We start from the raw sequence: 18,134 nt of genomic DNA on the forward strand, positions 1-18,134 counted from the left end.
ATAAATTAATTTATCTATGGTCAGCCCAAACCATAATTAATTTATAAATATCAGTTCATTCCACTAGAGAACCGATACTGACTTACCCCTTTATTGCCGGTGATGAGTCGGGGGGCTTGTATTTAGACTTATTAAATCTCCGTATTTAAAATATCCGACATCCATTAATTAATTAGAGCTCTGACAGCTTAAATTAATTAATCTCTTTATAAATCCTTAAGCAGTACCACTCAAACTTTATTATTACGCCTGAACTTAATCAACCTGCAGGGTTTAGCGCAATAAACCTTATTGAGCTCCTTAAGGGGATGTCATTATCCTATACCGGATACGGGTACTAATACAGATAATCAAATATCATATATTAACCGCTATCACCCAAGATACAGAGTACTCGAGTTAGTATATAACTTTCACCCATAGTAAGTCAAAGTGATATACGAATTAACATATATATCTGAATACTTATTAGTATTAAGATCTTATGAGTCACCGAGATCTTGATTCTTCACTTATGTCAGATAGAAGAATACATCGCACTGTTGGTCCTATCAATACGTAATGACGTACCAGTATAGACAAGTAGCCAAGACAAACTACTTCCATCTATACTGCAGCCTAAACCAATAACTTGTCCTAGAGTTATTTCGGCTGTGATCATATTATATCTCTTAAGGTTATTCCAATTATATGGTCTTCTGTGATCTACAACACACCATATAATCTACTTATATAGAGATAAAGAACATACATATGCAATCATGAACACAATCAGATAGGAGATTAGATAGTGAACTTAGGAAATATTGTATACAAGCATAAAACGTTCTTGCTTTCAGTATACAAATCCAACACCCTCGTCGCGCCACCTTCACCTATTCAAGCCCAACCTCAACCGCAAATTCCAGAAACCTCCATGCAGGAAGGGAGGACCGCCTCCGAAGATACGGAGGAAGAAGAAGAAGAAGAGCAAGAAAAAGCAGAAGAGGAGGAGGCTGAAGAAGGGGAGGGAGTTGAAGCCATTCCAGAGGAGGAGGTGAAAGTTCCAACACCACAAAGCAAGAGGCCAGGAGTTAAAAGAAAGCTTGATGTTGCGAAGCCTCCACTGCCCGTTAAGACCAAACCAGCACCGGTGGGGAGTAAGACCAGAACCAAAGGCGAACAGAGCATGAGAAAGAGAAAGCCTACCGCAGCCGAGAAGGGGAAGGCCAAGGAGCTGGAAGTACCAATGGAAGCAGAGCCAGAAAAGACTGATACTGTGGAAAGCTCCAACTCCGAGGATGTTGTTGCCCCTGCTAAGCCGGTAACAAGCACAATCACCTCGAAGCCGAAGGGTGTGAAACGCAAAGGCTTGGTGCGACCTAGCACTGCGGAGGTGGTTATACCGAGCGACAGCCAGAGGTATGCTATTCTGCTGAACCGAGAAGTAACTCCATGGTACTTTCTTATCACTGAGGTGTTGGATGATTTTGGGATAAGAGAGCGTGTGGAAGGGTATTTTAAGGATATTAGTTGGGAGAAAGTTTTAGGATGGAGTGTGTGGGCGTTTAAGCAAATGTCGGAGGAATTTATGAGCACGGTGGAGTTCAAACCGAAGGGGAATTACACGGTCGAAGGCACCCTGCGTTTCCAACTACGGGGAAGGATGTTCCCGCTTTCCATTAACGATTTGAACATCCACCTAGGGGTGATTGAGGATAAGGAGGTGTTTGATGATGAGTACAAGGAGGCTGAGACCATGGCTCCACCCGAGTGCCGAAGTCAGATTGACCATTACTGGTCTCAAATCTCGACAGGAGCCAAGTATGTGAAAAATAGCAGCAAGTCTAACGAAATCTGCGACCCCGCTCTACAGATTTGCCATCGTTGGTTGGCCTACAATATCTACGGCCGGATCGAAGGGTCCAATGTGGTCACGCAGCAAGAGTTTTTCCTGCTCTGGTGCATGGTGGAGAAGAAGAGGGTGATGCAGTTTCAGTATGGGGTAACCCATACCAACAAATACCTCGCCCTGTGCCCGTTGGTAACCATTCTGGCGAAGAAACTCACGGATTTCAATGCTGAGGCCCCAGATGAAGCAGCTGTAGCGGAAACCCGATTCCTTGATATCGGGCACCTAGTGCGTTGGAGGATTGTCGAGGCTGATGAGAAAGGTGGCTACCGCCTGGTCTACTCGGAGGGCAGCTCAGTTAGACCCGGACAGAAAGTAGTAAAGGAACAGGGGACATCTCGCTTGGTCAGTAGCAAGATTGCCATGCTGACGGTCGAGCTGAAGGACATCAAGGACGAGTTGTTGATGTTGGGTGGAGAAGTGGCCATGACTCAACCTAGAACACCTCTAGTTTGACTTGCAATAGAACAAGGACATCCTAGTGATGGTAAGTTGACCCAGTGTCATCTCTCAAGGAAGATCTTTAAGGGCTTTTAATTATGTCACAACGAAAACAGTAAAGGTTGGATTATTAAACTAAAACATGGAAAATAAATTAACGTGAATTAAACTTAACTAGGCGAAAAGGAATTATTAACTAATGCTTGTAAATTAAACTTAACTAAAAACTTAATCTTAAAATTATCTAGCCGTGAAACTATTAAACCCTAGGCAAGAATTAAATTAACTTAAGTAAAGAATTAACTAGGTAAATTGAATTTAAATAACTTTAATTAAAACTTCTAATCTAATCTAACTAGGCAGAAACTAAATTGCATAATTTAAAGTGCATAATTTAAATTGCAGAATTTAAAGGAAACGCAGGTAAAAGCAAATAAATAAACTTGATTTAAAGAAATACCGTAAATCGTCTCGAGAAGTAATCTGTCACGTAATTACAACTCTAAACGGGAACTATTCTAAAACATGAATTAAAAGAACTATATACTAAACTAACTAAGAACAATAATCGAAACTAACACTAGAAAAGCAATAAACCTAAGCTTTAGCTAACTTGGTGGAACTAAAGATTAGGGCAAAGGGATGATTGTTACAACGAAAAGTATGGCCCTATTTATAGACTTCAAATCCTTCTGGATCACCATGGAAGTTGCCATGCAAAGTAGAACTCTAAAGGCAATAGAATCGTGCAAAAGAAAGTAAGTCCAGCTGTGACGCGCTCTACAAGTCATTTCCACCCTAGCGGAAATCGCGGCTCTCGCCAGCGGTGTTGGATTTGTATACTGAAAGCAAGAACGTTTTATGCTTGTATACAATGTTTCCTAAGTTCACTATCTAATCTCCTATCTGATTGTGTTCATGATTGCATATGTATGTTCTTTATCTCTATATAAGTAGATTATATGGTGTGTTGTAGATCACAGAAGACCATATAATTGGAATAACCTTAAGAGATATAATATGATCACAGCCGAAATAACTCTAGGACAAGTTATTGGTTTAGGCTGCAGTATAGATGGAAGTAGTTTGTCTTGGCTACTTGTCTATACTGGTACGTCATTACGTATTGATAGGACCACAGTTTGAGATGTATTCTTCTATCTGACTTAAGTGAAGAATCAAGATCTCGGTGACTTATAAATCTTAATACTAATAAGTATTCAGATATATATATTAATTCGTATATCACTTTGACTTACTATGGGTGAAAGTTATATACTAACTCGAGTACTCTGTATCTTGGGTGATAGCGGTTAATATATGATATTTGATTATCTGTATTAGTACCCGTATCCGGTATAGGATAATGACATCCCCTTAAGGAGCTCAATAAGGTTTATTGCGCTAAACCCTGCAGGTTGATTAAGTTCAGGCGCAATAATAAAGTTTGAGTGGTACTGCTTAAGGATTTATAAAGAGATTAATTAATTTAAGCTGTCAGAGCTCTAATTAATTAATGGATGTCGGATATTTTAAATACGGAGATTTAATAAGTCTAAATACAAGCCCCGACTCATCACCGGCAATAAAGGGGTAAGTCAGTATCGGTTCTCTAGTGGAATGAACTGATATTTATAAATTAATTATGGTCTGGGCTGACCATAGATAAATTAATTTATTTGAGGCCCATCTTTATTCCTTGTATCTGGTCCCTGGACTGGCCCAATGTCTCCTAGCCCTAGAAGGAGAGAAAAACGCCTCCTACACTAATTCTGTGCCCACACGTATTTAATTTTAATTAAATACAGCTGTCAGCTCTCAGGAAAACACACTGATAAAATATTAGGGTTTTTGAGAGCTGTGGGGCGCAGGGGAAGAAAAACGTGTGGGGCTTATTTCTCTCTTGGGACTTTCATAGATCGTTGTCCATCCAACGGTGAAAGCTGAGCGGGATACAGTCGAGAAGATCAGAGCTGGAGTCAGATTTTCGCAGGAAACCAAGTTCTGGCAGTCTCCGTAAAACGGCCATAACTTCCTCCACAGAACTCCGATTCAGACGAATCAGGCGGCCACGGAAAGCTCTCTCCAAGACGAAGAAGTCGTATTTCTGGGCGAAATACGATTTGAGGACGTTTGAGGCTTCAAACGAAGGCTTGAAGCTGACTGGTCTGTTCAGATGCGAATCTGCGAATTCTTCTGAATTCTTCAGGTATTTCTGAGCTCCAACGTGCAGCTGTTAAATTCATAGGAGCATGTTAGGGATTAATCGTTGTATGATAAATTAATAATATTCCAAGAAACGATCATCGGGCAAACGGAACGTTAATTCAGTTTAATATTCCTTCAATTGGTATCAGAGCCCAGGATTAATTTCTTGGCTCTATTATTAATTTATGTACGATTAATAATGTGCGTTGTTTTTACTGCTGCTGTTCTTCGTGGTTTGTTGATTCGTGGGATACGTCGTTTTGACGTTGTAATCGTTTTTCACCACGAGAAAAATCCGTGGTTAGATTAGGATTTCATTTTGTTTTGTTTTTCCTTTGTAATCTGTAATTGTTGGAAATCGAGACGAGAACGACGACGAATCAACATCGAAGAACGGAGGTTGGCTGCGCACGGGACCGGGCAGATGGGGCTGCGGGCGCCGAGGGGCTGCGCGCGCGCGGGTGCTCGCACGCCGTGCACAGCGTGCCCAGTCAGGCGCCGCGCGGCCGCTGCTGCTCTCGGTGCTGGATGCTGTGCGAGGAGGTGGGCTGGTGGCGGGGCTAGGCATGGCTGGACGGGGGCGAGCAGGGGCTGTGCGCGCCCAGGGCTGCGCGTGCGCGCTTTGCGCGCTGCGCGCCCGGCGGGCGTCACGCGGCCGCTGCTGCCGAGCTGCTGCCTGTGCGCCGAGACCGCCAAGACCAGGTGCCCAGGCTGTTGCTGCTGTTGCTGGTGGCTGCGCGCGTCTGCTGCCGCTGTGCGCGCGCTGGAGGCGCGCTGGAGGCGCGCTGGAGGCTGGCTGGAGGCTGCTGCCGACTGTTGCTGTTCGCCCGGTGCCGCGCAGAGGCTGCTGCCGCTGGGTTGCCCGCTCGCCGGGCTGCTGGTGCGGCACTCGCCGGTCTGCCGCGCGCGCCGGGGCGGCTGTGCATAGAGGCGGCGGCGCCTAGGGTTCCAAACCCTAGGTGGCTGCGTTTTTTTTCTCAAACCCTAGGGGGCCCAAACCCTTTTTTCCTACACGGGCTTGATAGGAGATGTTCGGGCCAGTTTTGTTTGTTTTTGTTTTTATTTCTTTTCTGTTCTTTGTAATAGATTAGAAATATGGGATTCCACGAATGGGTCACGAAGAACTTTATTCTTTTAATTCTGTTCTTTGCATGTCGTGGTGTTAATCCTTTATGCTCGTTGCATGTTGTTTTGTCTTTGCTTGTTAATATGTGTTTATTAACTGCGCTTAGACAAGCATGCTAGGTTTATCATTTTCTTAAGCATGTTTTAGAATTCTGCTAGCATGTTTTACATGTTGCGTTCTAGATGAGCATGTTTAGGATTATGTGTTGAGCATGATCAAACCTTTTGAAAGAAAAAAGACTAAGCTGTATTGATAATTTTATAGATGATTAAAAATTGTTTAGATTGCCACAAGCGGCCTCTAGACAAAGTGATTGACGATGTGAGTAAACGTCCACACAGCGTGGCTTACTTCATGTTTGTTCTTTCATAAGTTTGTCAGATGAGGTTTCTATAAAAATATTTAAATCCATTAAAGTAGTGGGAGTTATGCAGTAAACGTCCACACAACGTGGCTTACTCGTATAATTTTTCACGAGTACTTTAGAGGATGGAATTAAATAAGATAACTAAGAAATTAAATTGAATGCGACATGGTCCGAGTGAGTATGTCAAAATTCAAGAATTTAATTTCAAAGTTAAATTGTGGTTATTTCTTATTAATTTTTATTCTTAAAATTATGTAGACCTCCACATGCGGTCTCTAGACAAAGTGATTAGCAATGTGAGTAAACGTCCACCCAACGTGGCTTACTTCATATTTGTTTTTCATAAGTTTGTCAGAAGAGGTTTCTATAAAAAATATTTAAACCATTGAAGTAGTGAGAGTTATGCAGTAAACGTCCACCCAACGTGGCTTACTTGTGTAATTTTCACAAGTACTTTGGAGAATGGAATTAAATAAGATAACCAAGAAAATTAAATTGAAAGCGGCATGGTCCGAGTGAGTATGCTAATTTCGAGAATTTAATTTTCAAGGTTAAAATGTGGTCATTGCTTAGATATCATATCAAGTACAATGTACAACTCCCAAAGGAGTCCCTTCTTGATGATGATATGGTCTAGTTAAGGTGCCAACTATTAATTTCTTTTGTCAAAAGGTTAAGTTGACATGGAAATTAAATGACTAGGTGAATAGTCTGGTTGAGGAGTTCGTGTGTAAACGTCCACCCAACGTGGCTTGCACATGGGATTCTTTGAGCCGTTGGAGGTTTCATTAATATTGTTTTATCAAAAGGTTACAATATTATTGTTACGAATTATGTGCTTTATGTTCGTTACTTTCAGATATGTCTATGACTCTTATTGTTTATTTATTCTTGCACAAAGTCTTTTTACCGGTCCACATATATAAAATGGAAACGCAGTTTTATCTTTATCACAAACTAACACAAGTTTTCTTTGTGTTGCTTACTACTCCACGTTCTTATGGTCCGAACAATGAGTCAACTGATGAGAAAAATGAATTACATAAAAGGTGGCATAAGACGAATAATGTGGCTATATGCTATATTATGAGTATAATGACACAAACCTTGTAGCTTCAACATCAGGGCATGGACGATGCTATTAGCATCATGCTGAATCTCAAGAAAGTGTTCGGAGAGTTGGACTGAGCTGCTCATTTAAATTTGATGAGAGTAATCTCGTTATTTTTATGAGTGAGCACAGCTCAGTGCACGAGCATGTCATGCAAATTTTGACGGATTTGACTTGCTCTGTGGAAGTATCGACGGTGAGGCAAAAGTCGATATTATCCTGAACTCTCTTCCCAAGTCTTTTAATTAAGAACTTCCGCCTCAACGCTGTTATGAGCAAGAAAGATAATACTCCTTTTGAGTTGTTGAATGCTCTAGTTACGGCTAAGGAAGTTGTGGGAAAGAGATGTGCAAGCACTTGTTATTGCCAAAGGAGAGCCATCTTCTTCGTCGAATGACGGAAAGAAGAAGAGTCCAAGGGGCAAGAAAGACAAGGGAAATAGTGGGAGTAGTGGTGTGATAAGATTGAGTATTGAAGATTTTTTCTTTCAATTAATACTCAAGGCAAAGGGTTAAGGTACTTCACTTGCTATAGTAACTGAGACATATCAGCTCATTTTCTACTCAGTTGTAAGTAGTGGATAACGAGAGAAACTGATAATGATTGTTACACCTTGCATGGCTTTTTAAGCTGACAAGGAAGCTGAGAAGTGATGAGATGATTGTCTTCATAGGCAACGTGACTAGAGTCGCAGTTGTTGCAATTGAAGCATTGTCTTTAAGTTCTAAAGACATAGTTTAGTTTTTGAGAGTTCCTTATCATGTTCCAAAATTTTGAATAGATGGGTCCTATGTCATTTTTGATAGTGGTGTTTCTATCATAAGAAATGACAAAGTTGTCTATTCTGGTATTTTGAACATCTCTCTTCATACTATAACTTGTCTACAAAATACCTTTATATTGCATTTACATCATCGAACAAAAGAAAGATAAAAGTTAAGACTAATCTCTCAAGAGGATCTTACACATATATTGATACCCTAGAAATAGGTCACATCTATCTTAATAGGATCCAAAGGCTCGTGTCTAAATAAGTACATTGGATTCAATCCAGGTTGTACTATTTCGAACCTGCGAATCCTGTATAGAGGAAAAGATGGAGACCAGGTCATTCATGACAAAGGGGATAAAGGGCCAATAATGTGTTAGGAATGATCTTTTCTGATTCATTGTCAGTGTTTGGGATTCCAACCCAGTTTACTACACCATGTAATCCCTATATAAAATGGTGTGGTGGAGAGAAGAAATAGGTCACTCTTGAAAAAAAAATATGTTCGATGGTGAGTTATGTATCTTTGCAATTAGTCCTAAAAGAATCAGAAGGTGGTTATTAGCAATGACACACGATTCTTAGAAGTGGACTATGGGAGTAATCACTAATCCAAGTCAGATAGTGTACTTCAAGAAATTGAAGACATTAGACAGGCGATTCCATCACCCAAGCCAAGTGTGCAAGAGTTTTGTACCACAAGACACTGCACGCACTGTTGACACACATGTGCCACCACAGATCCATTGTAGTGGGAGGGTTGTGGGACAACCCGATCAATTTATGTTCTTGGGAGAATTTTTGGATTCAGTCCCTGGTAGTGAATATAAGAGAATCGACCCAGATATCTACTTGGAATTAGTGGAAGACGAGAATGTAGATTTCTGGCACGCCTCAATGGAGCAATCCATTAAGAATATGGTTGTATACTAAGAAAAATCTTGCTACCAGAATGCCGTAAAGCCATAGGTTGCAAGTGAGTATACAAGAGAATGATAAGTCCGAATGAGCAAGGTCGTAGCTTTTAAAGCTAGACTGGTGGCGAAAGGTTATGCCCAGTGTGAAGGTATAGGTTATGATGATATTTTCGCCAGTGCCATGCTCAGAACATTCGGATCATTTTACCCATAGCAGCTCACTTAAACCATCGAGGTTACGTGAGGGAGGGAGAGAAACATCTCGTGTCAATCGCTCTCGTGTCATCGGTGATGTGGTTTATCTTGCATTTTATGTAAACAATATCCTCCTAATTGGCGACAATATGGAGCTATTGTTAAGACATAAAGTAATGGTTATCCGAACAGTCTCATATGAAAGACTAAGGAGGTACAGTATACATCCTTGTGATCAAGGTTATAAGGGATCACTAGAAAAAGATGTTGGGCTTATCTCGAGTGTCTTACATTGATACTGAGAATACTCGTTGTAGTATGAATACCGCCAAGAAAGGATTGCTACCTTTTAGATATGGCGTTCCTTTATCTATAAAGACTATGTCTTAAGATGCCTTTTAAGGTTGAGGAAATGAAGGCAGTATTCTACGTTTCCGCAGTAGATAGCTTCATGTATGGATTACTATGTACGAGATCTTATATTTGCTATGCAGTTAGCATGATTGTAAGATATCTGTATATTCCTAGTTAAGGATACTGAACTGTGGTAAAATTATATTCTCAAGTCCATGACTAGAGAATAAGGATCGTTTACTAGTTAGACAGTTTAGTTCCTTTTTGGATTGTATGATTTCGGATTTCCAGGCTGACCGGAACAAAGAATAATTACCTCGAGCTATGTGTTTTCCTTGGGAGGTAAAACCTTTTGGTTTGACCACTACCTCCAGGATCTAAGGGTAATTCCTAGTTTGCGTGGGAGCATCACCTTCGTGATACCTCAAGTGCAGTTGCGAACTCTAAGGAATCCAAGAACCACAAGGGGTTAAACACATGGAGAGTAAGTACCAAGTTATACGATTATTCGTAAATCGAGGTTTTTGTGCTCAAAGAATAAATTCTCACATATTGGAGAAACCTACTGATCTTTCACAAAAGGCTTATCGCAAATGGTCATTGAAAGATGGGAATGCGATTGATGCCAGATTGATGCCACCCACTTAGGAAACTTTAAGTATAAGTGGGAGAAGTGTTAGGTGATTGGTAAATAGACGCATTGTATACTAAAAGTTTGCTTTAGTATAAGTGGGAGATTGTTGGATTTGTATACTGAAAGCAAGAACGTTTTATGCTTGTATACAATGTTTCCTAAGTTCACTATCTAATCTCCTATCTGATTGTGTTCATGATTGCATATGTATGTTCTTTATCTCTATATAAGTAGATTATATGGTGTGTTGTAGATCACAGAAGACCATATAATTGGAATAACCTTAAGAGATATAATATGATCACAGCCGAAATAACTCTAGGACAAGTTATTGGTTTAGGCTGCAGTATAGATGGAAGTAGTTTGTCTTGGCTACTTGTCTATACTGGTACGTCATTACGTATTGATAGGACCACAGTTTGAGATGTATTCTTCTATCTGACTTAAGTGAAGAATCAAGATCTCGGTGACTTATAAATCTTAATACTAATAAGTATTCAGATATATATATTAATTCGTATATCACTTTGACTTACTATGGGTGAAAGTTATATACTAACTCGAGTACTCTGTATCTTGGGTGATAGCGGTTAATATATGATATTTGATTATCTGTATTAGTACCCGTATCCGGTATAGGATAATGACATCCCCTTAAGGAGCTCAATAAGGTTTATTGCGCTAAACCCTGCAGGTTGATTAAGTTCAGGCGCAATAATAAAGTTTGAGTGGTACTGCTTAAGGATTTATAAAGAGATTAATTAATTTAAGCTGTCAGAGCTCTAATTAATTAATGGATGTCGGATATTTTAAATACGGAGATTTAATAAGTCTAAATACAAGCCCCGACTCATCACCGGCAATAAAGGGGTAAGTCAGTATCGGTTCTCTAGTGGAATGAACTGATATTTATAAATTAATTATGGTCTGGGCTGACCATAGATAAATTAATTTATTTGAGGCCCATCTTTATTCCTTGTATCTGGTCCCTGGACTGGCCCAATGTCTCCTAGCCCTAGAAGGAGAGAAAAACGCCTCCTACACTAATTCTGTGCCCACACGTATTTAATTTTAATTAAATACAGCTGTCAGCTCTCAGGAAAACACACTGATAAAATATTAGGGTTTTTGAGAGCTGTGGGGCGCAGGGGAAGAAAAACGTGTGGGGCTTATTTCTCTCTTGGGACTTTCATAGATCGTTGTCCATCCAACGGTGAAAGCTGAGCGGGATACAGTCGAGAAGATCAGAGCTGGAGTCAGATTTTCGCAGGAAACCAAGTTCTGGCAGTCTCCGTAAAACGGCCATAACTTCCTCCACAGAACTCCGATTCAGACGAATCAGGCGGCCACGGAAAGCTCTCTCCAAGACGAAGAAGTCGTATTTCTGGGCGAAATACGATTTGAGGACGTTTGAGGCTTCAAACGAAGGCTTGAAGCTGACTGGTCTGTTCAGATGCGAATCTGCGAATTCTTCTGAATTCTTCAGGTATTTCTGAGCTCCAACGTGCAGCTGTTAAATTCATAGGAGCATGTTAGGGATTAATCGTTGTATGATAAATTAATAATATTCCAAGAAACGATCATCGGGCAAACGGAACGTTAATTCAGTTTAATATTCCTTCAAGCGGAATGGTGATTTCTCTGCTATCGCCAAAGGAACGGTGATTTCTCTGGCTTCACGATTTCGCTGTACTGGCTTCTATCCCCTCTGCTCTGACTTATTTCTCTGCTCTGACTCTTGACTCCTCTGGTGATGACTTGGCTACACTGGCTTCTTGATTTCGCTGACTCCAGAGAAATGGTGATTTCTCTGACTCCAGAGAAATGGTGATTTCTCTGGCGTTTGATTCCTCCGCACTTATAATTCCAGCAGCGAAGTGATTTCTCTGGCGCTTCGATTTCTCTGGCGCTGGGGCATTTCTCTGGCTTCCCATTTCGCTGCTCTGGCAAGCGGGTCTTTGCTTCTCTTACATGCCAGAATATACACACAAACACGATTCTTAGCCCAAACTCTCCAAAATTTACACTCTTCATCTCGAAAACCTAAATCTCCTGCAAAGCATAAAATAGACCATAAAACGCACCAATTTCCAGAAGATTCTCTTTAAAATATGCACATGCAAACCCCTAAAATTAGAACAATTAAGCATAAATCAGGCCACTCTGAGGGATACCATGGAAGAAGGATTCAAGGCGATGGAGGCTGGTTTTAAAGCAATCAAGGAGAAGCTGGAGGCGGCGGGTGAGCCCTCCGACCAAAATAACTAGGTTTTTTCCCCTGAACTTTTAGATTAGGTTTTGTTTTATCTTTTGATTTTCATGTTTTAGTGTCTTTAAAGTCTTCGTTTGAGTCGAGTCTTACTTGCACTATTTAATGGTGATGAGAATATGCATGCTGATTTTTGGTTGTGGTCTGAATTGGTGGATGAGTATGATGTGCATGATAGTAGTTGTGAGCTTACAGATAGTACCTCACCTGTGAGAACAGAGCCATATTTGAAAAAAAAAGAATTGCGTATTTCTGGTGAGACTTTGTTGGACTAGGGAATCTGGATTTTGTTTGAGAACTTCTACTGCTAGTAATGACTTGCATGATTAGGGCACATTTCTTTGATTAGGGCCCCATAATTTTCTTTGTTGATAAATATGATAAAACCCCTTGTTATGCCAATTTGAGCCGAACTTATTCCTTCTTGAGCCTTTTTGTTGATAAGATTATATCTAAAAGGAAGAATTGTTGTGGTGCACGAAATGGTAAATAAGGAATTGAAGAGAAGAAAGAAAATCTGGGCACAAAAAAATTGATGATAAAAGTTGCCTAAAATCGAAGAAAGATTGATCCCTAGTAAAACAGGGGAATAAAAAGTTGGTTGTGGTTTTACTGAATAAATATGCTGGGTATGGGTGATACTGAATTAGCCACTGAACTATATATCTCACCTTTGCTCCGTATACCCCATTACAACAAAATGAAAGACCCTCTGATGAGTCATGCTAGTGTGCTTTACTTGTAGTTTTCAATCAAACTCATAGAAGAACTACAGCAAAGTAAGAGTGTATACACTTAGCTATGCACTTGAGAGAGAGAGAGAGAAGTTACTATCGCACTATATGCATATTCATTACTCTTTGGTTTGTGGTTTAGACTAAACTGAATGATGCATGTTAGTACGATCTGAACCTGATGTTGGTGCAAGTTTCGTGTCTTGAAGTTTTGTTTCTTTCCTTTCATCTTTTCGTCCGTGTCTTCTGTGAATCTACCCACATACTTGAGGGCAAGTATGGTTTAAGTGTGTAGGTATGATGCGTCTTCGACTTTTGGGCCATTTGGCCCTATTTTTCTCTTTGTTTGTGTCAGTTCAGGTCCATCCGAGGGAAAATCTTGTTGTTAAGGAAGAAGAATCCAGTGGATCGGAAACAGAAGAAATGTGGTCGGAATGGGTATTACCAACCCCAGATTGCAATGTTATGTTTACCAGCATGGACCCTAGGCGCAGTACCTCTCAAGTCTAACTTGGGGTATGGGAACCCGAATCAACCCACGTGGTATGAGTCAAACTGAAAGAAGCAATCCGTCTAACCACTACAAGGAGAAGCAGACAGCCGAAGCCAAGTAAGGAAAGTGGATCCCGAAGATTTGAAGGAAGGATGTAGAAGAACGAAGAAGGAGCTGGCAGAATCTGAAAAGGGGGAAAGGTTGACTACATTATGCAGCTAGAAGCTATCTTCAATCGGATCAATCAAGGATTGAGCTAAAGAAGGAAAGAAGATCTCGATGAAGAAATGAAGCTGGCGCAGCTAGGGTTAGCCCTCCACCGTTTGGCAGTATAAAAGGTTGAAGACGATCTGCGTGAAGGAGTTTTTTCGCCCGACTGAACTTTTATTTTATTTAGTTTATTACTCTAAACCCTGTCGAGCGTGGCATTCAAAACAATTTACATTTCCAGTACTTTATCATTTTTCCATTTTTCAATTCGAACAAGATTAAGGCTCGTGGCCTTAGGTATTATTTCTCTTATTCAAGTATTTTCCTTTTGTTATATGATGTGTTTAATTCATTTTGCATTTATGAATTCTGCTATGTGTGAGTAGTTCCTTCGGTGAGGTTTTAGGGGTGGAAATAATTGTTGTCAACATGTAAACATTCGTGAGGCATTTGTTATTTCGATTGAGTCTCGTGGTTTCGGAAGGATCTGTTCGGAACCATGGACAGTAGGGGCCTAACGGGTGATCTTCGTTCGGTAAAACACTGTCTGTGTCAAGCAAAGGCTAGGGTATACCAGGGCGTGACAACCGGTATACCCAAGACCGAGTAGCTAAGCAGCGTCAACAAAAGGCGTTGTAGATCCGGAAGGTGGAGAAAGGATTGATGGGATACACTGTCCTTCCTCAGTCTTGGGCTTCTCTAGAGACTATCCACCAACTGTGACTAGGCATCAAGCCATGGTTATCAAACGAGGAAGGTAACTTCTGCGCCGTAGCATGTCTATGACTGGTCGGCTAACAAGCTGGAAATGGTTGTGTCCAAGAGGCATGTGTCACTCAAAGTGCAGAGTTGGGGACCTCAGGAGAGAAGGTTGGTGAGGGTCATACTTGGTGAGTAACGGGTATGACTACCATCTAAGGAGAAGTGAAGCACTGCCTTGTGACCGGGGATTATGTGACCTTTGGACCAAGTGACTACAATGGACTCAGCCATCCCAAATGTGAAGTATAACCTCTTGAAACGCCCCAATGTCTTTGGGCCACGCCTTGAGTTTATATGGATCATGGACGGATCATCAGTATGCCTATGACCGAAACAAATGTTGGCAACAGTTATGACCTAACCGAACAACCTCACCCATTTGTTATTATTGATCTTGTTTAATTTCTTATGTAGAGTATACAGATTGAGACCAGTGACACCTCAGTTTGTCGTCGAAGAACAAAGTGGTTCATCACTCCCTGTGGGATTCGACCCTACACTTACCACTAAGACTTGTTTCTTGTTGTGAGACGTAGGAGCGTGTATAGTCTATCCTGGGCATACACAAGTATTTTGCTCGCACCGCACGACAGGTGCGTGTCAACGGGGAAGTGTTTAAAATGGTGCTTTTGGCACTTATGGCACTATTAGTGCCATAAGTGCCAACGGAAATCCAAAATAAAACCAAGTAATAAAATGATGCGTATGGCACTTATGGCACTATTAGTGCCATACGCGCAAGGGGCGCTGGCGTTTCCCCGCGCGCACGCAACTCACACATAAGCTTCCAGCGGCCGCGCAATCATCCAGCCGTCGCGCAATCACCCCAGCAGCCGAGTAAAAGGGGCAAATTAGGCATACGATCGACCTAATTAATGGCCATATTTTGATGTTTTAAGATTAGGGGCCAAAAATTGATTTTCAATCTTCATTATGGCCATTTGACTACATTGTTTCTTTAATATGTATGATTATCGTCATCGGACCAAAGAAGTGGAATACTAGCTAATGAAAAATTATGGATAAACTGACTCAACCTAGAACACCTCTAGTTTGACTTGCAATAGGACAAGGACATTCTAGTGAAGGTAAGCTGACCCAGTGTCATCTCTCAAGGAAAGTCTTTAAGGGCTTCTAATTGTATCGCAGGAAAAACAGTAAAGAAAGCAGTAAAGAGTTTGAATTTAAAAACTGAAACTTAAACTTAAACTTAAATTAAACTTGAATTTAAACTTAACCTAGGCAAGAATCTAAACAACTCAAATTAAACCTAACTTAAGAAATTAAATACTTGTAAATTAAAAACCAACTAATCTAGGCGTGAAACTAAAGTGCATAATTTAAATTGCATAATTAAAACGAAAGCATAAACATGAACGGAAAACGTAAACATGATTAAACAGAAATAAATTGAATTTAAATACGAAATACCGTAAACGTCTTGAACGTGTAATTGTGTCACTCAATCACAATCCAAGAATAAAAACTAAATAAAACTAAATTGAAACCTAATCAACAATTGACACTAAGAAAGCAATTAAATTCCTAAGCTTTGGATGCCAACAGATCTCCAAGATGGTGTCTAAAACTAGGGCAAAGTATTATTTTTACAATGAAAAGTATGGCCCTATTTATAGACTTCAAATCTCTCTATATCACCATGGAAGTTGCCATGCAAAGCCGGACTCTAAAAGGAATAGAATCGTGCAAAGGAAGGTAAGTCCAGCTGTGACGCGCGCTCTGGAAATAATCTCGACTATGGCGGAAATCGCGGCTCTCGCCAGCGGAACGGCTTCTGCTCTGACTGGTGATTCCGCTGGCACTTATGATTCTGCTGGCACTTATGATTCCAGCAGCGAAGTGATTTCTCTGGCGCTTATGATTCCTCTGGCGCTTCGATTCCTCTGGCGCTTCGATTCCTCTGGCGCTTTTGATTTCGCTGGCCTGGCATATGACTTCTCTGGCGATTGATTTCGCTGCTCTGGCTTTCTCCCCTCTGACTGGTGATTTCGCTGCTCTGGCTCTGGCGCACTTCTATGCTCTGGAGATGTCGGCTCTGCTCTGGAGCATTTCTCTGGCTTCCCATTTCGCTGCTCTGGCATGCAGGACTTCGCTTCTCTGACATGCCAGAGTATGCACAAAAACACGATTCTTAGCCCAAACTCTCCAAATTTGTACTCTTCATCTCGAAAACCTAAATCTCCTCCAAAGTATAAAATACACCATAAAACGCACCAATTTCCAGAAGATTATCTTGAAATAAAGCTCATGCAAACCCCAAAATTTAGAACAATTAAGCATAAATCAACCCCCCCACACTTAGCCTTTTGCTTGTCCTCAAGCAAAATCCATATGAATCCTAGGAAGAGATTGATTTCAACAATGCTAATTTCCATCCAAACATTCACAAAGTCAATTCAAAATTTTACAATCAACACACATCTCTCGATCATGCAAGTAACTCAAAGTTTAAGAAGCAACAAAACAGTAATGTAAGTAATTCGATCAGACCCAATTCTCCGCTAGAAGTGAATTCCCTAATGTGATCACCTTTATAATCAATATCACCATTTTTCACACTTTGTGTACTTAAGATTTTCGACAGTTGAGCCATAATTCATGAAATAAAAACCATTTGGATGTACTCCAAAGTCTTTTCACGTGGTTTCCCATGCTCATAGTTAGACTAGAGGAGCAGAGACTCAGAGCTGTCACTTTTCAGAACAGGCCAGATGTTTCAGAGCTGTCAATTTTGAAGATGGCAATTCGTCCAACATTTTCACAGATAAGATACGATCGTAGGCAATCACAATGACAACACTCCTTCTAGCATCTACCGGACAAATCACGTTTTACTTTCTTACAATCGTGTTGCAACAAAACTCAAATTCTTTGCATAAATAAGAAACATATATCAAGAGTAAAACAAGAATAACCACCAAACGAACACAAACCCGAAATTCTCATCGAAAACCTTATTCTCTTCCACAAATTCATACAAACTAGCAAGATTCGAGACCAAAAACTAAGCATAGAAAGGCTAATCTCGCCCAATTGAAAGCATAATCGCAATAAAACACCCCCCCACACTTAAAGCATGCCATGTCCCCAGGGCACAAAAGAAATAAGAAGAGTTAAGAAAATGTCCCTGATTATCGGCATTGAGAAACTGAAGCATCGTGCGAGGTGGTGAAGAGGGGAATTCGCGGTCTGTGCAGAGTAGAGATGGCAGCGCTGAAAACATGAAAACCTCCAAAATCATAGTATCCGCGCAAGCAACCAAAATTTAGGAAAGAAAAAAAAAACGGAAAACAAAGAACAACAAAAACTAAAAACAAAAACGAAAACCACGGTGGGTTGCCTCCCACCAAGCGCTAGAGTTAAAGTCTCCAGCCCGACTTTAGAGGATCCCTTAACCAAAATCGCTATGAAACGTCAGCTGAATTAGTCCTCGTGAAAGCACATCATCCTCCAGTTCAGCTGCGGGTCCTCTTAATGAGCAAGCAGAGCTCATCGCATTCATCATTCTCTCGAACCAAGAGTTATGTCGAGATCTCTCCTCTTTCTTCTCTTCCAAAGGTGGTACACTCTGCACTCTTAGCACGGTACCATCCTTGCATGGCAGCACATCAGCCCGTTCTTCCACAACGGTT

The sequence above is a fragment of the Salvia miltiorrhiza genome, chromosome 1, assembly GCF_028751815.1.
Source record: "Salvia miltiorrhiza cultivar Shanhuang (shh) chromosome 1, IMPLAD_Smil_shh, whole genome shotgun sequence".
Lineage (NCBI taxonomy): Eukaryota > Viridiplantae > Streptophyta > Magnoliopsida > Lamiales > Lamiaceae > Salvia > Salvia miltiorrhiza.